The following is an 8,762-nucleotide window of genomic DNA, read 5'->3' on the forward strand; positions in this document are numbered from 1 at the left end:
TTCTCAATCTCATAAAAGTCATCTATGAAAAGCCTACTGCAAATATTATTCTCAATGGGGAAAAGCTGGAAGCCTTTCCCTTAAGATCAGGAACACGACAAGGATGCCCACTCTCGCCACTATTATTCAACATAGTACTAGAAGTCCTTGCAACAGCAATCAGACAACAAAAAGGGATAAAATGTATCCTAATCGGCAAAGTAGTCAAACTGTCTCTCTTTGCAGATGACATGATACTCTATGTGGAAAACCCAAAAGAATCCACCCCAAATACCAGAACGTATAGAGCAATTCAGTAATGTGGCGGGATACAAAATCAATGCTCAGAAATCAGTTGCATTTCTGTACATGAACAATGAGACTGAAGAAAGAGAAATGAGGGAATCCATTCCATTTACAATAGCACCAAAAATTATATGTTATCTTGGAATTAACTTATCCAGAGACATAAAGGATCTATATTCTACAAACTACAAATCACTCTTGGAAGACATTGAAGAAGACACAAAAAGGTGGAAAAATATTCCATGCTCATGGATTGGAAAATTTAACATAGTTAAAATGTCCATGCTACCCAGAGCACTCTACACTTTCAATGCTATCCCAATCAAAATACCAATGACATTTTTGAAAGAACTGGAACAAACAGCCCTTAAATTTGTGTGGAACCAGAAAAGGCCACGAATCGCCAAGGAAGTGTTGAAAAGGAAAACCAAAGCTGGGGGCATCACAATGCCGGATTTCAAGCTGTACTACAAAGCTGTGATCACCAAGACAGCATGGTACTGGCACAAAAACAGACACATAGACCAATGGAACAGAATAGAGACCCTAGAAATGGACCCTTGGCTCTTTGGGCAACTAATCTTTGACAAGCAGGAAAAAACATCCAGTGGAAAAAAGACCATCTCTTCAAAAATGGTACTGGGAAAATTGGACAGCTACATGCAAAAGAATGAAACATGACCACTCTCTCACACCATACACAAAGATAAACTCCAAGTGGATGAAAGACCTCGATGTGAGACAGGAATCCATCAAAATCCTAGAGGAGAGCACAGGCAGCAACCTCTACGACATCGGCCACAGCAACCTTTTTCATGACACATCTCCAAAGGCAAGAGAAACAAAAGATAAAATGAGCTTGTGGGACTTCATCAAGTTAAAAAGCTTCTGCACAGCCAAGGAAACAGTCAAAAAAACTAAGAGGCAGCCCACAGAATGGGAGAATATATTTGCAAATGACACTACAGATAAAAGACTGGTATCCAAGATCTACAAAGAACTTCTCAAACTCAATACACAAGAAACAAATAAACAAATGTCTTCCAATGAAGACATACAAATGACTAACAGACACATGAAAAAATATTCAAAATCGTTAGCCATCAGGGAAATTCAAATCAAAACCACACTGAGATACCACCTTATGCCAGTTAGAATGGCAAAAATAGACAAGGCAAGAAACAACAACTGTTGGAGAGGATGTGGAGAAAGGGAATCCCTCCTACATTGTTGGTGGAAATGCAAGTTGGTACAGCCACTCTGGAAAACAGTGCGGAGGTCCCTTAAAAAGTTGAAAATGGAACTACCCTATGATCCAGCCATTGCACTACTGGGTATTTACTCCAAAGATACAGACGTAGTGAAGAGAAGGGCCATATGCACCCCAATGTTCATAGCAGCAATGTCTACAATAGCTAAATCGTGGAAGGAATCGAGATGCCCTTCAACAGATGACTGGATTAAGAAGTTGTGGTCCATATATACAATGGAATATTACTCAGCTATCAGACAGAACGAGTTCTCAACATTTGCTGCAACATGGACGGCACTGGAGGAGATAATGCTAAGTGAAATAAGTCAAGCAGAGAAAGACAATTATCGTATGGTTTCTCTCATCTATGGAACTAGGAAGATTGGTAGGAGACAAAAGGGATAAAGAAAGGGGGGTAATCAGAAGGGGGAATGAATCATGAGAGACTATGGACTCTGAGAAACAAACTGAGGGCTTCAGAGGGGAGGGGGTTGGGGGAATGGGATAGGCTGGTGATGGGTAGTAAGGAGGGCACGTATTGCATGCTGCACTGGGTATTATATGCAACTAATGAATCATCAAACTTTACATCAAAAATCAGGGATGTACTGTATGATGACTGACATAATATAATAGAAAAATATTTTTTAAAAAAAGAAGGGGAAATGAAGCATGAGAGACTATGGACTCTGAGAAACAAACCGAGGGCTTCAGAGGGGAGGGGAGTGGGGGAACTGGATAGGCTGGTGATGGGTAGTAAGGAGGGCAGGTATTGCATGGTGCACTGGGTGTTATACGCAGCTAATGAATGATCGAACTTTACTTCATATACCAGGGATGTACTGTATAGTGACTAACATAATATAATAAAAAGATATTATTATTTAAAAAAACAGAAAAGAAAAAAAAAGGCTAAGTTAGAGGCTGGGATCAAATATTTGCAAATTATACATCCATCAAGTGACTTCTTTCCATAATTGTTAAAGAACACTCAGAACTTGGTGGCTCAGTCCGTTCAGTCCGACTCCTGATGTCAGCTCAGATCGTGATCTCAGGGTTCTGAGGCCAGCCCCAGATCAGGCTCCGTACTGAGCATGGAGCCTGCTTAGGCTTCTCTCTCCCTCCCTCTCCTTCTGCCCCTCCCCTCCCCACCCACGCATGCACACACATGCACACTCTTTCTAAGCAATTATAAACTTAAATAAATTTTTAAGTTTTTAAAAAGAACACTCAAAACTCTTCAGAAAGAAAAAGTGATTGCCCAATTCTGAAAATGGGCAAAACAAGAGACTGATTTAATGAAAAGGATATATTGTCGAACGTAAGTGTAGAGGCCATTTTTAGGCAAACAGGCTTGAGCAGTGTAATACAGATGGGACCATTGGGTGACCCACCTCAGAATATCCGTACAACCTAGCTGACCAATAGGCTACTTACAATCCAGCACAGGTACCAAAGAAAGGAAGATTCCATACGTTCCCATGCCTCCTCACCTTCCCCCTTAGCTACAGCCCCAGCACTGCCCCGCTGCAGACAATCTGTCCTCCTCTGTCCTGCCCACTACTCCCTTGAGATGTATTCAGTAAACTTCCATCTCCTTTGTTCTGCATCAGGTGAATTTCACTGCATGCACCAGCTTCCATCCAATCATCACCCCACATTTGGGGGCCCTTATCTGATGGAGAGATGCCCCACGAAGGCACCCAATAAGCACATGAAAGGATGTTCAACCTCAGTAGACATTAGGAAAATTAAAGCCATGGTCAAATGTCATTGCACGACTATTAGTCTAACTCCAACTGACATTACCAAGTGCTGATGAAGTTGGCAACTGGAATTCTTACACATTGATTGTAAAAATGCAAAATGGTATACCATTCAGGAAAATCGTTTTGCACTTTTTAAAATAAATTATATACTTACCCTATGACCTTGTAGTCCCACTCCTGAGTACTTAACCCAGGGAAATGAAATATTATGTTCCTTTGGAAACCTGTATTCAAAAGTTCATAGCAGCTCTATTTATAATTACCCAACACTGGGAACATCACGAATATCCTTCATCCAGTGAGTGGATAAGCAAACTGAGGTCACCCCCACAATGCAATTCTACTAGCAAAACATAGAATGTACTGCTGACACAATTTGTATAAATCTCAAAGACATTCTGCTCATTGAAAGAAGCCAATCTTTTTTTCCCCCTTTTTCTGTTGTTTTCTTTTCTCTTTTTTAATTTATTTAAATTCAGAGGTACCTGGGTGGCTCAGTTTCTTAAGTGTCTGCCTTCGGCTCAGGTCATGATCCCAGAGTCCCAGGATTGAGTCCTGCATCAGGGTCCTTGCTCAGCGGGGAGTCTGCTTCTCCCTCTGACCCTCCCCCCATTCATGCTCTCTCATTCTTTCTCTCAAATAAATAAATAAAATCTTTTTTAAAAATTATTTAAATTCAATTAATTAATATATAATGTATTATTAGTTTCAGAGGTAGAATTCAGTGATTTATCAGTTGCATATAACACGTGCCCTCCTTAATGCCCATCACCCAATTACCCCATACCCCCACCCACCACCCTTCCAACAGTTTGTTCCCTACAGTTAAGAGTCTCTCGTGGTTTGTCTCCCTCTCTGTTTTCATCTTATTTTATTTTTAACTCCCTTCCCCTATGCTCTTCTGTTTTGTTTCTTAAATTACACATATGAGTGAACTCATATGATAATTGTCTTTTGCTGATTGACTTATTTCACTTAGCATAATATCCTCTAGTTCCATTCACATCATTGCAGGTGGCAAGATTTAGTTTCTTTCTTTGATGGCTGAGTAACATTCCATTGTGTATATATATGCCACATCTTCTTTATCCATAAAAGAAGCCAATCTTAAAATCAACCAAGGTACCTTATCATTTTATTTGTAGATTGTTTAAAACTCAAAAAGACAAAAATATGATGATTGCCAAAGTTTAGGTTTGGGAAGACTGTCAATGAAGGCATAAGACAAATAAGTTTCGGGGTGGTGATAAAACTGTTTTATATTCTGATCTTGATGGTAGTTACATATATCTATATATGTGTATAAAGTTCATAGAACTGTTCACCAAAAATTACAACTTGACTTTATGACAAATTGAAAAATAAAATTTAAAACAATCCAAATAAAGTATTTTTTTCAGAGACTCTTTTACTCTTATTTGAAAAGCTACTGAATTGGAAATGTTGGATTTGGAGGAAATGGTCAAGAAAGAATTCTTGAGGTGTCTTTGGTGCATAAAGGCAGTTTTATTAAAGCCTGGGAACAGAACCAATGGGCAGGAAGAGCTGAACAGGGTTCATGAGTAGTTGCCCATTATATATATACTTTCAAGTTGGGAGGGGGCTAGGGATAGCTTAAGTCTCTAAGGAATTTGGAAGCAAGGTTTCCAGGACCTTGAGGGGTTAGCTGTTGTTAGGAAAAGGTCATTTATTACTGTCTAATAAAACCTTAGTCGTGAGACCCTACAGATGTATATCAGTGGGCCATATATTTGGAGGATGATTGCTAACACATATGTTGGAGGGTAGAGATAAAGGAAGTTTCCAAAGGAATTTCTATATGTTACAGACTCACAGAATCCTGGAGGGCAGGGTAATGTTAAGCTAAGATTGTCTTTTGCCCTCAGCAAAGTATCAGCATTGAGACAGCTGAGTTCCCAGAGGAAGGTCGCTCTGCCTTCTCAAGGATTTGTCAATGGGCTGTCAATAGTAAGGAAATTTAATTTTTTTATTGCCTTTGTTTCCCACATCAGCCATCAAGTAGAAATGATTATCAAATTTTAGATTCGTTCTTCTGTCTGGAATACAGTATTTCCAAGACCATTAGGATATGAGAAAGAAATAATGGCCTAGAAAATTCAAGACAACATATTTCAGAGAAACATTTATTAACCTAGATGATTAACCCTCCTATTTCTTTTGCCTGAGTGGACTGGCAAAACAGTGCTTTGATTGTTATGTGTAATTACATCTCCAGTGACAAAGTAGAGGAGTGGAATGATTGATTCAAACAATGTGAATAATTTAAAAGAATAAGTTTAAACAGACAATTTACTGACTTAATTCACCAGCTCTTGACCCTCTGACCCATCAAGTAGTTTCCTGCTCTCAGACATAATTAAGTCAGACAGATGAGGCAGGACCCGAGGGATCCAACAGTCTCAAACTTGGCACAGGGCAGTAAGATTTCAAACAGGTTGACCTGTGACACAGATCTCTCAGTGGGTTATCATCTCTTCTGCCCACGTCTGTGGCTCATTCTGATGGAGACCACAAGGAAACCCCACTAGCAAGTGTCAGCTCAGGGGCCTGACTCAGACACGATCACACCAAACTTAATGACTTACTTCCACAACTGGGGGACTGAGTAAAAGTCTGATGAGAGTGAGAGAGACCTTCTGTGCCAGGAGCTCCTTCTTCAAAGGGCAGGACGAATCTGACATAGTTATTTTTATGGGATTTTTTTTAACCTGGTCTTAAAATAATTTCTGAGGTCCTTCTTTCTGATTTGGGAGAAAATTATGCTGTCAGTTGGTGTGACTGAAACTGTGCTCTTCAACCACTGGTTCCAATGTGTTCCTACTACATCCAGAAAAGCAAAGCTAACACCAGAGATTGGGTCTAGGGTATTCTCAGTTGCTCATTGCTCATTTCCAGTCAGAGTCCCAGTCCTGAGTCTATTCCTCTAACATCTCCAAAATCCAATTTCTCTGCTTCATCTTCACCCATTTCCTTCATCAAACTCTCATAAATTCTCACTTGGATTATTGAAATGCTTTTCCTCCTTTTATTTTCTCTGCCATGTCTTTAATTGCAGCAAATGATCTGCCTAAATTGTACCCTATTAATGTCACTCTCTTTCCTAAGTACCTTAATTTCCTTTCCATTGTAGGAAAAATAAAATCCAAGTTCCCCAACTGAGTATTAGTTGAGAGTGTTTAAAGACCTGGTTCTTGTACACATATGTGCCCACAACCATTCCCCTTAGAGATCCTGTATCCAAATACTTCAGACTACTGAGCTCAGGACACGTTCCATCCTCTCCTTGCCTTAGCACCTACTTACTTTTGGTTCTTTACTAGGACACCTTCTTTTCATTCTTTTACTTTCTAACTTATTCATCTTTCAAACGCAGAACAACCATCATCTCCTGCAGAAAACCAAACTTCACCAAATGAAGTGCCCACCCAATTCATCCCATGGCACATTATCAATGTCGGACTGCACTGTCCTTTTCTTAGTGTATCTCCATGGTGCCAGCATCATGTGTGGCATGTCATAGATCCGCAGTAAATACTTGCTGGTTGACTAAGAAAAAGTGAACAAAGTGCCAAATAAATGAATGATTATTAGTCATTGTTAATACCCCCAATTATTTTCTCAAAGCCAGAGTTTTTGGTACATCAGATATAGCATTACAAATATTTGCAATGAGTAGTAATTTCAAATTATAAGATGGTAAGTTATAATAAAGCTTGCTTGTGCTTTATGTACCATTCTTTACTCTTATTATAAATCAACATATTTTCCAAAGGATTTATTATGTATTTATCACTGTGCCAAGCATCCTTTTTGAGAGAAATAGTAGAAAAGTGCATTACTCCTACCTGCAAAGATACTATAATTCATTTAAATTTCTAAGTATTTTATTTTATTTTTATTTTTATTTTAAATTTTATTTATTTATGTGACAGAGAGACAGCCAGCGAGAGAGGGAACACAGCAGGGGAGTGAAAGAGGAAGAGGCAGGCTCCCAGCAGAGGAGCCCGATGTGGGACTTGATTCCGGGACGCCGGGATCACGCCCTGAGCCGAAGGCAGATGCTTTAACAACTGCGCTACCCAGATGCCCCAAATTTCTAAGTATTTTAAATAGTAAGCAACTTGATCTCTGCAGATCTGCATGTGACTAAGAGTCTGCTCCATATCCAAATCCTCCTGGAATGATGTTTTTCTTCTTCTAAAGGTGACATAAGGTCAAATCCATCAGCCCTGAGCTCAGTGACAGCAGTGTATATTTGGAATCTATTTTTTTCACCCTCCTAAAGCAAATTCACATCAGCAGGCCAGGGGGCTTATGCTTGGAGGTGTAAAAGACTCATGTTTTCTTGTGAGAGGATCCCACAATTGCAGGAAGAACAGCAGCTTCGATGAAAATATGATTCAAGCTAGTAGGCATTGATTAAATGTCTTTGATTTGAGAAGAAAGACCCAGATGCTGAAAAGATTACTGTAAGCCTTCAAGGAATTTTCAAATTTGTCAAAGTTATAAGCTTCAGTGATAGCTTAGTATTGGTAATCCCAAATTTGATTGCATACCTGCGTTAGAAACACCAACAAAGCTTTTGTTATTAAAAATTAAATATTAGAGACAAATTTCCAGGGATTCTTATTTATAAGTCTGAAGGACAAGGTTGATATGGGTTTTGCATCATCTGGAAAAGAGTTGTGAAGGCAATAAACCTATGCCGGCCTGGTAAAATAAATTTCCAAAGATGAAGGCAAAGGCAGGATGAGTGAGGACAGCACACTGGCCCTCTCCCCTACTCCACAAGCCCCCTCTCCTTCCCTCCCACACTCTGGCCCCAGCCCTCATGCCCAGGAGAGCACAGTGCAGCCTCAACCAGTGGAACTGGGTCTTAACCTCCAGGCCATCATTGGGGAATCATCTGGTTTCCCCTGGCTTTGCTGCAGAAGAGTTGGTGGTAAGTGTCCTTAATGGAGTGACTTCAGAAGAAATAAATAAGATAAATAAGAGATAAAAAACTGGTTATTTTAGTCTGAGAGGTTAAGACATGGAGGGCTGGTTTTATCAATGGCTGTGCTTTCCCTCACTAACCTACTTCTATCCTTCTCATGTCTCATGCTCTTGGACTTGAGTCATTGGAGTCTGACTCAGAATCATTTGACAATCTCAGTGCCAATCCAGGAAACAGAGATTCAACCCCAAATTAAGCCTCTTATAGTAAACCCTCTTAGACTCAGCTTTTTTATCTAGAATATTAATAGTGTTTACTTCTCTGTGTTATTATAAATATTAGTTTAGATAAAATAGGAAAAGGGCTTATACTGTCATAGACAATGTTCAATAAATTCCACTTGTTACTATCTTGTAAACAGTAAACTATGAAAGAATAAATGAGAAGGGGTAAAAAAAAAATCATCATAGAAGGCTCTGCATGGGTCACCCAGGCAGTT

This window comes from Ursus maritimus, unplaced genomic scaffold (assembly GCF_017311325.1).
Source record: "Ursus maritimus isolate PB19 unplaced genomic scaffold, ASM1731132v1 scaffold_5, whole genome shotgun sequence".
Classification (NCBI taxonomy): domain Eukaryota; kingdom Metazoa; phylum Chordata; class Mammalia; order Carnivora; family Ursidae; genus Ursus; species Ursus maritimus.